Source organism: Gouania willdenowi, chromosome 20, assembly GCF_900634775.1.
Source record: "Gouania willdenowi chromosome 20, fGouWil2.1, whole genome shotgun sequence".
In the NCBI taxonomy this organism is placed as follows: domain Eukaryota; kingdom Metazoa; phylum Chordata; class Actinopteri; order Blenniiformes; family Gobiesocidae; genus Gouania; species Gouania willdenowi.
This window is the reverse complement of record NC_041063.1, coordinates 19454104-19468604: the sequence shown is the minus strand read 5'-3', so window position 1 is coordinate 19468604 and position 14501 is coordinate 19454104. Positions and strand designations below refer to the sequence as shown.

General features: G+C 39.6%; 1 protein-coding gene across 1 annotated transcript in view; it reads left to right on the top strand.

Annotated features, from left to right (window-relative positions):
- Nucleotides 1–216: 216 nt before the first annotated feature.
- LOC114454567 (cadherin-9-like) overlaps nt 217–14501 on the top strand; it is an 80819-nt gene continuing 66534 nt past the window's right edge. The window contains exons 1-2 of the mRNA XM_028435117.1: nt 217–249; nt 345–575. The gene's annotated coding sequence lies outside the window, so the exon portion shown is untranslated. The remainder of the gene's footprint in view (nt 250–344; nt 576–14501) is intronic.

Genomic DNA, 14501 nt, shown 5'->3' with positions numbered 1-14501 from the left:
CACACAAGCGACAACAAACACATGGGCTTGCGGGTGTGTTGAAGTGTGCAGAGGAAAGGTCCGCGGACCGCAAATTTGACCCCAAGTCGCGCGCACGCAAATATCATCCCCCGTGACCGCGCATGCACGTGTGTCTCGCGCGTGGCTGTTAGTGTCGTGCACGCGGCAGAGCATCGATACCGGTCTGCGGCACAACCTCTGACTTTGCAACTCTTTCATCGGATTATGCAGATGTGCAGAGAGCACGAGGTAAACATCAGGCTTTGAACTTCAGATGTAATCCTACACACATGCGCGAGCACGCGCACTCACACATGCATGCGTTTCTCTTTCTGTTTTAGTAGGTCGTGCGCGCGCGTGAGGGTTGGGTGTGTGTGCGTGTCCTCCCATCTTCCCTCTCCTCCTGCCTGGGACTGGTGGTGAATGGCAGCCAATGGGAGGGTTGCGTCCCTCAGCCTCTCTGACATCCACAGCGCGGAGTGATGCGCAGACGAGCCGAACAGCAGGCTGGACGGATACGGTGCGCCTCTGTGGACAAAGACAACATCCCCTCCCAGAGTGAACTTCCCTAGCAGGTGAGCAGCGGCTTTGTTTGCTTTTGTAACTTCAAACCGTGTGTTTTCCCTCGGCTTCCATTGTGCAACCTTATTATCTTGTGAATCTGCGCTTTTTTCCCCCCTGGAGATGTACGCGAACACCGGGCCACACAATTCAGCTGCTGGGGAGTGAATCTGCTGTGACTCCAGTCTGTAGTGGGATTACTGGGGCGGATTGGACTGGTTTGCTTTGTAAATAAAAGCAAAACTTCATCCAACTTGCAGATGAGCTCCGTGCGTAATCCCGCCAGCTCCGCGTTATTACGCAGCGGAACGAGACCCTGAACGCACCTTTATCTATCTTTAATTTCTCTGTTTATCCGAGCTTTGTTTAAATGTTTCGCTTTGCTCGTGCTCACTTCATTGACACCCTGCGCTGCAGCTGGTGTCAAACCTGCGGGGCGCGGATCGATCCTGGATGGGATCGCCGTATGTGTGTGTGTGTGTACGTGCGCGTGGCGCTGACTCAGGTTTCCCCAAATCAGGTTGACAACACGAAGTCATCGATGTGCATGTGAATATTTTATAAGCTGGCTGAATAATGCAGGTCAGCGTTCAGGGGAGATTAACTTGGCTCTTTGACTAAAAAAAAAAAAGTTTCAGATCCAAGTTTCTTATCTGTGGGAATTGGATCTCAGAGCTTGGGTGAGGTGTTCACTGCCCTTTTTTGTTGTATTGCTGAATATTTACAGCTGATTTAATTATGTCATCTATGTGCAGCCATCGCTACTTTTACGTATTCCTATACGTCTCCACCCCGCCGGTGTCACGCCATGGCGGGTTTATACTGATGATGGCTGGTGACCCGAGCTGATTGCATTACTCGTGCTCCAGATGTGCAACTCAGTTTCCATGTGTCACTGCAGGTCCTCTCCGCCACTGCTACTGCATCTGGAGCTAATCAAATCCGATGTGTTGGAGGCTCCTCCTCCTTCGTCCCTTCACGTGAGGATGTGTGCTGAGCGAGCGGCGTGAACACGTGTTGTGTGCTTGCACCTTGTCTTAATTTTAAGAGTTTAAAGGTTTTTTTTAAGCCTCTGAGATGTGCAGAAGTGTAAAAAATAAAGTGTCTTGCCCTTTTAAAAATGAAATCATTTAATTGCAAACGTTATCTACGGACTAATTGATAATGAAGATTTCTGCGTTTCACCCGAAGCAGCGTCAGATTAGAAGTTCCTGAGTGCCTTATCGTGACGCTTCCGGCTCGTTTCTCCCGGCGACCGTCAGGGCAAACGTTCTGCTGGCAACAACGGCCACTTCTTACTGCTCCTCGCTAATCAGACAGAGTCCCCTCAGAGACGCTATTTATGGAGCTCGCTGAGCCGTAATTGCAGGGGGCGGGGGGGGCGAAAATAAGGCAAGATGTGTTTCTAAACTCATGAGCGATTTATGAAGGTCAACACAAAGAGCAGCAAACGGCTTTAGTCACACCAGATTAAAAACAACAAAAAATCACAAAAAATGTACCTTTGAAGTAACTTTTTTTTTTTTTTAAATGTTGTATTTAAATGCAATGAAAGTGAGCCCATGTTTCTGAATAAATGCAAGTTCTAAAAATCCCAGTTGCTCCAAAAGAGCTGGAGTTCATAAAACCACCAAAGAGAAGTTAAACCTGAATGAATGAAAACATGTTTTGTCTCATTATTTTAGAGGAAATACCACTTTGTCCTTGTTTTTCAAATTACACTGAACAATAAACACGACACTGAAACTAACAGCAAATCTAACATAATTACCTACATCAGATGTTTTATCAGCAACAGGGGCCACAAAACTAACTAAGGGCCACATTAACAGAACAACAAAGGTTTCGTATGTTTTTGAAGTCATTTTTTTTGTTGTTTTTTTTGTTGTCATTTGGGTTGTTTTTGAGCCATTAAGCGTGTTTTGTTGTTCATGTGTATTTTCTTTAATTTCTGTTGCGATTCTGTCTAGTTTTTCTGTCATTATGTGTGTATGCATTATATTGTGTATTTTTGTTAACATTTTGTCCATTTTTGTTGGAATGTTGTATGTTTTTATTGACGTGTATTTTTTTTTTTTAGCCATTAGGTGTATTTTCTTGTTCTTATTTTTCTGTTGTTTTGTGCATTTGTTTGATATTTTCTTTATTTTGTAACAATGTGGGGATTTTTTTTTTTTTTTGTATTTTGTCCTTTTGTGTGACTCTGTCCCTTTGTTTCACTCTTTGTATGATTTTAGTGTCATTTTGTGTGTGTGTGTTGTCATTTTGTGCTATTTTTCTGTCATTTTTGTGCATTTTTCTGTCATTTTGTGTGTATTTGAGTTGTCAATGTGTGTTTTTGAGCCATTAAGTCTTTTGTCGTCCATATGTGTATTTTTGTTTACATTTTGTACACTTTTTGTGTTGTTTTTGTCATTTTGTGTATTTTTCCATCATTATTGAAGTTTGGAAAGCTTTCGGTGTCATTTTGTGTGTTTGAGCTGACGTGCGTGATATTTCCATATTTTGATTTGTGACATTTCATCTGCAGGATGTTGGAACTGACCACGTGGACCTGCAGTAGTAATTAAATCAGATTACACACAGAGAGAATAGTGTATGATAAAGAATAGTCTCATTTTCCATCTGTGAGGTGGAAATGAACACAAATGTCACGCTGCATTTCTCTACATTCTGACATTTGAAGACATTTCTGTTGCTAATTGGCTTCAGACTCATCCCCACTGGTCATCTGCATCGAGGAAGTAAAAAAACATGTTTGTTCTGATTTCTGAGATCACACCATCACCTTCCCTTTGATTGGTTTGTTTGTAACAAAATAATCTGATTGTTACGCTGAAATCACAATCACATTATGTTGTGAGGGCCACATTGCTAACTCATTAGCCACCGTTTATCAAGAATAAAACCATAGAAACGTGTGATAGGATCTTAAAACATGATTTGTGAAATATTGAATTATCACTGAAAAATCAGCCTCTGCACAGTCGTGTGATTGGAGACGCTTCTGCTGTGACGTGTCACCAAGTAAATTGATCACGAGCTCAGCTCTTACACCATCAGCTAAACCTGTCTTTGTATCAGAGCCTTTTCACATTTGAATGCAGTCATTATAATCTGAACTGCTCTGTCATCACAACACATTAAAAACACAACTAAGATGAAGCTCTGCATTCACTTTAAGTCACAGAATAACATTATCACTACTCGATTTGTTACACCTAGCACAAGATTTTTACTGGATTATTGGTGGAATCATACATATCTGTCCGTTTGTCACATTTTAGACGTTCAGTTACTCATTTTTTTGTGAAAAATTGTTTGTAAATGTGTAATTTTGTCCCAAAACATGCACGTGGACATTTCTGTGTAATGTTTAGGCCTCATTTAAAATGGTTAGAAATGTAAAGTAGAATTAAAAAACAAGTCAGACTTCTTTTTATGCAATGAAGTTTTTTCTAGGGGTGTCCCGATCCGATATCGATATCGGTCCGATTTTAGCCTGAAAACGTATATCGGATTCAATTATTATTATTTATTTTTTTAAATCCTTTTTTTATTTATTTTATTTAATTGTAGAATACTATAGATATGATGTTGAAGGTTAAAAATTATGTAACCAATTGGTTAGTAATAAATGGGTCAGTTTTTCTCATACCTCCTGTTGCTGACTTTTGTTCTGTGTTTGAGTGACATCACTTGATCAAGCCTTTTCTAACATTCCACACAACAAAATAAGTAATTAGGATTTTTTTTTATTAAAGTAAAGAGAGAAAAATAATCAAAAAAAAAAAAATAGTATGTATGATTCATATGATCAATATCGGTATTGGCCGACACACAAGGCTGCAATATCGATATCATATTGGAAATGAAAAAATTGTATCGGGACATCTCTAGTTTTTTCCGTCCGTTTTCCGCAATCACTAAAAATCAGAGGCCCTACTCCCATCGCCAATAGCACTCACGCAGCCCCAAACCATGACACTCCCACCACCATGCTTGACTGTAGTCAATACACACTTGAAACAATGTGAACTAAATCTGTTTATCTTGGTTTCGTGGTTTCACTGATCCACGTCCTTGGTTTGATGGACTTCAGAGAACTGTTAGTGTTGGCTTTCTACATTCATCTTTTAAAAGACTTTAATTTCTTAAGTGTTGTCTCATTTCTGCAGTGATGGGTGAATGGTTTTTTACTTAATTTGGCTTTATACAATGTTTATTTTTGGAATTTAATACATTGCCGTTCGTGAATGAGACAGAGGACAGCAGGAATCTGGTGCCATGAATGGGAAAAATGTGCTTCATTTCAGTGGGTTTGCTTAAATTAACACTGTGGGGGAGATCAAATGGTGCAACTATATTTACTGCTCTGTGCGTGTGGGTGTGAGTGTGTGTGTGTGTGTGTGTGAGAGATTGAAGTGAGTATAAAATCACTTGGATTCATGTCTCTGGGTGGGGGACGCAGTAAATCGCTGCCAACTGCTTTATCCTAACCAATCGCACTTTCTAATCACCGAGTGGCAAATCCATAACTTTTCCGAGATGCTATCGAACAGATTTACCCACAAAGCCTGGCAGAGTTGTGGGGTTCCATCAGCGTGTTGTGCAGAAGTAGCACAAAAAGGGAAGGTGTACAGGTTCTCCACACACGGTTCTCCAGCACAGTTTAACCAGATCTATGAAGCAGCAGAAAGCCAGGCCAGGAGAACGTCGGAGATATGTCGCGATTATTTCACTGTACGATTATCGTATCGATCCAACAAATTACCAACTAATTTTTTTAAATCATGTTTTTAATGGAAAAAAAAAAACATTTTATTTGCACTAACATATGCATATCACGTAAACAGCCAGTCACTAGGTGTCAGTGAACCACATCAGACCTTGTTAAACTCTCTCACTCCTCAATGCATTTTAGCTAGAAGTAGATACATAAACATACTGGGCACTTTTATAGATGTGTGTGTTTTTATTTTTTAATAATTTATGAACTTATCAGAATCTTGTTGTAGAAGCAAAAGTTTCAGTTTTTTGAAAAAGGCACTTTGACAGTTTGATAAATATACCACTTGTTTTTGATATTGTATTGTTATTTGAATTACAGTTGGTTACAATTAATTTGTTCTCGCAAGTAAAACAAAGTTAAATAAATTGTATTTCATGCCATTTTGTACTTGTAAAGGTGACATTTGTAATCATGGCAATGCACACCCTTAGAGGACACGCCACGTTCCCTCGCCGCTAACTTTGAGGTGAAATCGATTTATTTTTTGACCCGCGAGTGTTACAGTCCGACTTTGGATTAGTCTGGGAACTAAATCTTCCTCCAATTCAGTACAGGGTGGAATCAATCATCAGCATCAGTTCAGATCAATATCGACGTCCAATCACAGAGATATACAGACACACATTGTGTCTGTAAATCTCTGTGATTTTTGTTTTGTTGGAGACACACACTGACACAGACACACAAGGACACACTCAAACACACACTGGCACACACACAGACACACACACACAGACGCACACACACAGACACACACACACAGACACACACACACAGACACACACACACAGACACACACACTGACAAAACACTGAGAGACTCACACAGACGAGATAAATAACTGTTTCATATCCAAACATAATTATTGGCATCCATGCAAATTATCCATTATTCATGCAATTAAAAAGCATTCCAACATTTCAAAATTCCTGGAAATTTCAAAGTTGAAAGAAACTGGAGTTTCCCCCCCCAAAAAAGGTTGGCCCTTAACAAAGATGTGGGAAAAATATGTAAAATAACTTTCAATTTCTGATGAATTCCAATAAATATTTCCCATGAAAAGTTTATAATTTTGAATGTTCCCAAAATTTTTGAGCTTATGTTCCAGTTGAAATTTACTTTCCATCTTTTTGCAAACCTAATCAGCCTATAGTCAAGAGTACCGAAGAGGGTTGAGTGCAGCCGGGCATCGTACTAGTGAAATATTAATATCAGACTTTTGTGCGATGACATTTTTCAACATGTTAGTGAGGATTGTGTAAGGATAACAAAGAGGAAAGGTGAGTGAGTGCAGGTAAGGCCTTCCTTCTTTCCCTTCTTGCTGGATTTGTGTCTAAAAGCCCAGAGGCTTAAACTGTGTCTGCAGTAAGTGAACGGAGAAACGCTCAACGCTGTCTGGGGGAAGCTCGGAACATGACAGCCGCTTAATAAGAGCAGCGGAGACGAGCAAGTGCATGAGCGGCGAGGAAGAGGGGGAGGTGGTGAAGAGGGGGCGACCACGTCCGTCTGACTGTGAGGCTTTGGTGAAGGGAAGAATCAGAGTGGATGGTGGAATAATGCGGGTCGGGGGCCGCTGGCTAATATTGACTGAGGAACGATAAGAGGCTAATGGGAGATCAGAGAGTCCAGCTACAGGAAACACCCACTAATTAAACACTAAGGGTGTTTAATCATGTTTGTTTGTGTTGGACTCGGTTATGGTGGTTTTCAATGAGAATCTATTAAATCCGGGTCTATAGTGAAGACGTGTACGCACTGAGGCCACTTTTGGCGTTTCTGTGCAGTTCGAGAATTAGAGAAGAGTCATGTGATGCCCAACATTTTCTATTGTATGTACATTTCTTTTTTGTGTGTAGGCTCTGGTGTTAGCCCTGTGCTTGTTTATACTGACCATGAGCCGCTTACATCTCTCTGTTCTTTGAACTGATTGAACTGTCCAAATCAACGACTGATGAGATGGACTATGTTCCTTCAATCTTTGGACATTAGGCACGTCAAAGGCAAACATAACATTGCTCTTTCACCCACATTGTCTTTACTCATGCATTCATACACGACTGACTCTACTGATATACATACTCCATGATTTGAATGTGTAATTTAGTCCAGTTTGGCTTAATTTTGTTTGATTTGGCCTAATCTGGTTTAATTTGATGGAATTTGGTTTAATTTGGTGTTACTTGGCACAATTTGGTTTACTTCAATGGAATTCAATTTAATTTGGTCTAATTCAGACCAACTTGGTTTATTTGATTTATGAACTTGAATGTTTGATTTTACTTAAGTAAGTAATAAAGAATTCTTAAATGTTTGCCATGGGCTTGTCTCCCTTTGTCCTTGTTGTGACCATTCATTTCAAGCCAGTTCTTGACCGATGGTCTCCTTAGGCACAGGTTAAAAAAATGTAGGTGCACAAACCAAGATATGCCTCAGTTTCAAAATAAAAGCATGTTAGGCAGTACGAAGCGCAGCTGGTCCAAAAACCAATCCATCACTAATAAGATAACCATCTATAGAGTCTTAAAAACATTAAATATTGTTGATTTTCATGAATGTTCTGGTAGTTTTATTTTGAAAAATTGCAACTTCCGTTTTTGCTAGTCCAGCTTGTTCACTGGATTTCACTTGATGGACTCTGCAGTCTCACTTCCTCACTGATACCACGTGATGCACACAAGCCAAATGAGTCTGAGATGGAAAATCTACTTTACGTTAGTGTAAAGTTTACACACTGTAAAAAAAAAGTAGAAAAACTGATTAGTAAATGGATAAAAACAAAATATTACATTCTTTTTCTGTGTAAAATAAGCACAGCTGTAAAATTCTGTTGTTTTTGTGAAGTAGAAAATGTTCTCAGATCGTCTTTTGCTGGGATTAAACCAGTATTTATGATTATTCTTTCATCTGGAAATGTCATAAATTATAATTTCAAAGCAAAATGTCTTCTCTGTTAAGCAGTCAGTGAGAGGCTGTCTTTGTGGAACGATCCTGTCCTGACGGAGCCCCTCCCCCTGTTGATAATGGTCTCCTGCTCATGTTGTGAAAGCTATCTGAATATTATTGCTGTTGTTCTGCAGAGTGAAAAGGAAGAAAAGATAAACCTTTTCAGTCCCTGGAGCTTTTCTACTAAACATTGGGACGTCTCATTGTGAAGCAGAAGCACAGAAATAGAATCCCTCACCTGGCCAATCACAGTTGAGTATTCCTCTGTGAAGGAAAGGATACAGGACACGGTGGTGAGTGTACGCAGCAGTTTGGGGAGGATTGGCCTCTGTGACACAGCAGGGGGTGAGTGAAGGTCATCCTTTCGGACCCCCCGCAGCTGAACACCGCACGTTGACATGAATAACTGACACACAGACGTGTGCAGCTCTCAGAGGACTCCAATTATCAGCAGACGCTTCTGTCTGTCAGACTCTTACCGTGTGTGAGGACGAGTCCGAGGACCTCCACCTCAGAGACCTTTATCACAGCAGGGCCACAAATATGTGATAACATCTGTTCCGAGGGTCACATGATCAACATTTTCAGCATTTTCCATTCAGGGTTTTCCATTTCTGTTTTATGTTTTGTTGTTTTGTGTGGTTTTGGAGCTATTTTGGGTATTTTTTCTCTATTTGTGTGTTTTGGTTATGTTATTTTGTGTTTTTTGGAGTCCTTTTTTAATCTTTTTTTAATTTTTCTTTTTATTTGTCTGTTGTGTAGTCATTTTGTGTATTTTTATTCATCATTTGGTTTATTTTTCTTTCCATTTCTAAATTTTTGTTGTCATTTTGTCATTTTTGTTAATTTTGGGCTTATTCTTTTTTACTTTGGAGTCAATTTGTGTCATTTTGTTGACAATTTGTTTACTTCTCTCTCCATTTGTGTTGTTTTGGAGTCATTTTGTGCAGTTTGGTGCACGTTGCCCATGTCTGTTTTTGCCATTTGTGCCAAATGTCTTAGCAATGTTGGATTTCCTTCTTTAATCCTCACAAATTTACACGGAAAGCGAGGTTGTTCATCCTTAAATACCAACCCGGCTGTTCACCGGTTTGCATCAGATTATTCTGAGTCTCACGTGAGCCCAGGGTCACAATCGCACTGAAAACACGCTTAATTCTCCTGCTACGACACGGAGCAGACGACTATGACAGACAGCAACATTTAGAATAAGGACGACTGGCACGGAATAGCTAAACAGCTCCAAAAAAAAAAACTCTGTTTAAATATTTGTCCATGCTGGGGGAAAAAGGTCAAACCCATTCGGTGATTAGGAGATCATCATCACGTCCATGATATTTGTAAATTCTAGCAATCGAGATGATGAGGATAATATTGGTAAACTGTGCAGCTCTTATTGCACCATATGATCGGATCAAACAAAAAGCTCCTTGTGCTGCTATCTCCCATGACGTGGATTTGTTGCTCCAAGGGTGACTCCTGACGCTCATGTTGTTCCCACATTTTTCACGTGAATTACTGCTAAAACTTGCTGTTGTGACCTTTTGAATCGGAAACATTGTCTCAGAAGTTTTTAACGCCACAAGCTACTCTTGATGGAAAAGATAGACGAGTCTGACGATTGGCCCAAAGATAACAAACCAGTTAACGTTAACCCCAGAGCGTGATGATGGCAGTCCTGAGGCCAGATGTGCCACCTCTGGTTGTATCTGAAATCAGACAAAAAGCCAACAGTCTTAGATCCTGAGTAGAAGAATCTGATCTAATCCCTTATTTGTGGTAGAGGAACGTGGTTTTGTCAGATTCAAGAGGTGATTGTGAAGAAGTGTCGGTAACATTTTATTTAAAGGAGTATACATAAGGCTGACATTACGCTGTCATTATGACATGACACCCGTCATTAGCATGAATAAGGTGTCATGAAGGCTGTCGTTTAGTGTCGCTAAATTATGACACCTTTGGAGCTATGTTGGTATTTTTTGAGTTAGGGTTAGACACTAAATGGCAGCCTTTAGAACACCTTATTAATGCTAATGACAGGTGGCATGTCTTAATAGGGCAAGGCGATATATCGAGATTCAAGATATATCCAATTTTCTATTTTGGTGATATAGAAAATTACAATATCCCCTATATCAATATATATATATATATTATAGCTTGTTTTATTTTAAAATACTTCACAGCATGAAAAGCACAGTTTAATGGAATGCTGAGTGCGTCCTAACCCAGACCTTCCCTTAAACAAGCCACACTACAGAACTCACTCACACATGCTGTCCCATAGAGGAGAAAAAGCCAAACGTGACACACATTGTGCAGCATTTTGCCACAGCAAATTTAACCCAGAATTGTATTTCTGGTCAGACTTTATTTGAAATAAAATTATCGAGATTTATATCGTACATCGCCATTTTGAGGAAAAATATCGAGATATGAGTTTTGGTCCATATTGCTCAGGCCTATGTCATAATAATGACCGTGTAATGTTAGCCTTATGTATAGACCTTTAAATAAAGTGTTACCAAAGTTTATTGTACGAAAGCTTTAATAAATGTAGGATTTTCCATGACAAAAAACTGACTTTTTAAGCATTTTTTGTTTAACATCAGGCCACAACATGACACAGAAATACCTCACAAGAGTCTTTTTGGACAATATCACACATTTCCACAATATTTTTCATTTTAAAACCGCTCACTGAGTGTCTAGCTAGTGGAAAAATAACAGATATATCAAATTTTGGTCATGGTCTTGTTCATAGTCTCGTACTGTGTAATCCCACAGCTGGGCTAGACCCTCCCGGCTTCCGTAAGTCGACTGAAGCATGTTAATATGAAAAGTCAAATCTAAATCTAAACAGGGAAAGATGATGAAACAGAACTGAAATGAGTGAACAGCTCTGAAGCAGATTTGGGGAAATTGGGGGAATGTGCGTCTCTACTAATGTCTCCACGTGACGCCGTTGTTCTTCAAACGGTGACGGAGCAGCGCGAGCAGCCACAGGCTGGCAGCGCGGGCAGGCTTTGAGTCCAGCAGCCGTGCGCTCAAAGTGCTCTGAGTGCTCTGCAGTAATTGAGTTGGATGTAACGAAAGCGATGCCAAACTTGGGTTATTGTTTGCCCGAGGACAATTCCGCAGAGTTGAGCGCGTTGTTGGAAAAGATGGCAGGGGAGTTTCTTTGAAATGGAAAAACTGCATTAAACATTCCATTTGTATTAATGATATTGTGCCTCTCATTAACGGAGGTGGTGGTGGTTGGGGTGGGCTTTCAGGAGCTGCTGCTGGTTCTGGGCTTGAAGCGGCTCTCAAAGCAATAATATTAGAGGCAACCATCCATGCCCGAGGCTCACTAAAGCGGCCTGTGATGTCACTGCATCAATGTGTGTAGCTTTGCTCTGAAGTATCGTGTCTAAACCTTTGGTGCCGCGAGACATCCGTCACTCCAAGTTACTCAGCAGCAGATTGAATTAATCAGAGGCGTAATTCAATCCCAGGGTCGGGCCTTCCATCTGTGGGCCCCTAAGTGGGCTTTGAGTGAGTGTGCAAGTGGCCACGAGCTTCAGGAGATCCACTTCCAACAGGGATTTAGTGACGGGTCAGAGGTTAGACCCACAAACAGGTGGGCTAAATGTGTCAAATGGACAAGAAGTGTGTGCGCGTGTGCATGTGTGTGTACGCTCCTCTGACTAAAGTACATACAAAGACCCAGAGATGGGAAGATATATTGAGTTCACAAAACGATAAATAACATTTGCTTCACGGCATCAATTCAAAAGGAAACAAATGACAACTTATTGATTTATTATTATAATCATCTTTATGAAATTAAAATGTATGTAGTTTCAAACATCCTTTAAAAAAAAAGTCTTAACCACAGAGCAGAAGCAGGGCCAACTAGAAGCTACATGCATTTTGTGAGGCCCCCAAAGTGAACGCACAAATTAAATCCAAAGAATACACAAAATGAGTCTATGAAGACAGAACAATATACAGAACGACAGAAAAATACACAAAAGGCAACATAAATACATAATATAACTAAAATAATCAAAGCAATTACTAATAAAACACAAGATCAGTACAAAAAACAGAAAAATATATATATAAAAACAACAAAATTACACAAAACAACATCAAATCTAAACAAACTAACTCACAAAACACACAAATCAACAACAAACACACAAAAAATTAGAAATAATATTCGAAACAACAAAAATACACACAATAACTTCAAATCTACACAAAATGACAACCAAAAACACCTTTGTTTCCTGCAATAAATGCTCTGATTGGTCATGATTCTAAATGCTGACATGAACAACAACAATAGAGGGTAGCGACAGTCAGCGTGTCAGAATCTGAGCGGAAAAAACACACAAACATAATGTGTTTGACTGTCGAACCTTGTTTTAAAGTGTTTCCTACATTCTTAGCTGTGTTCTTTATACTGTAAGTTAATAAGGATACATCTCGATCACGGCAGCTGTTAGAACATGAATTCCTAAAGAATGCTTTAGAATCATGAGAGTAGCACAGCACGGAGGTCTTGTTATTCTAGCCTCACAGCAGGAAAGCGATGAGATCGATGGAGGCATGCCCCAGGGACTGACCAACAGTCAGTAGCTAAAACAAGTGCACGGAGAGTCCTAACATCTGTGCAGATGTTGATTTGACACTTCCAGAACATTTAACGCCGAGCTGCAAAGAGAACATTCTAGGAACCAAGTTTCCTGATGACACTGATCTTTTTTTAGCAGATTAACAGTCTCTGTTACACAAAGTAACAACAAAAATACACAAAACTACCCCCAAAACACACAAAATTACTGCAAATGTACACAAAATTAACAGAAAAATACAAAATAACAATGAAAGTTCTCAAAATGACTAGAAACAACAAAATACATCTAAATATAAATAAAATAATACTTCAAAAATAAACAAAATGATGACAAAAATAAACAATATTACTCCAAAAAAACGCAAAACGACAACAAAAATACACAATATGACATCACAAACGCACAAAATTTACAGAAAAATTCTATGAAAATTCTCAAAATGACTAGGAACATAAATAACAAAAATGAAGAATGACTCGTAAAACACAGAAAATGACAACAAAAATAAAGAATATGACAACAAAAATACACATCAGGACTCCAAAAACACAGACTATGACAACAAAAATACACGAAACTACCCTAAAAGCACTTTTATTACTACAAATGTACACAAAATTGAGGAAAAAAATACAAAATGACAATGTAAAACAATACAACCCCAAAAAACACACAAAATGACAAAAATAAAGAATATGACTCCAAAAATAAAGAATATGACTCCAAAAACACACAAAATGACAATAAAAATAAAGAATATGACTCCAAAAATAAACATTATGACTCCAAAAACACACAAAATGACAATGAAAAGATAATCCCACTAAACCCTTGGTGGTTTCTTGCATTAATGCTCAAACTGGTCATTATTCTAAATGCTGATACAAAGCAGGACAAGTTAATGAATGATTTCAGACACACACCAACCTGTGTAAAAAGTGTCGACTCATAATGCAGCGTGTGTGGGGTGTGTTTGGTGTCGTGTCATTCAGCGCTATGGGATCCAGGTTTGCACAGACGAGTCCATGAGGATGCTGCTCCTCAGCCTGACACAAACAAGGCAACGCATGCATGAAAACACACGGTGTACAGTCACAGCTCGACCTACAGTAGCACAAACAGACACTCTCATAAATAATGGACGCTGCCCAAGCCTCTGTCAACTTTTCTGTCAACCCTGTTCCAGATGGGAGTCGGACAGGCTCGACAGGCAGTGCTGTGTTACATACACATAACGGAGCCGTGCCCTTTGCATGCACACACTGACACCTGTGCTCAGCCTATCTGCTGATTTATCCCCTCGCAATCTGGCACCTCTCACTGGACGTATACACTGGGAAAAATAAACTCCATCAAGTGGAGTTTGGTTGACGTAACAGTTGCTGTATCTTGATTCCAACTTGTCAGCTTGTGGTTTGGAAAAGTCTGGGAAAAGTAGGGCTGCAAAGTTGGCAACTTTCCATGGGAATTAACTGGAATTTATAGAAATCAATGGGGGAAAACAGGGATGTTAAATATAGCATCATCTTGACTTAAACCAATGCTTCTCAAACTGTTTTTCTGTTGCATTCCCTTGG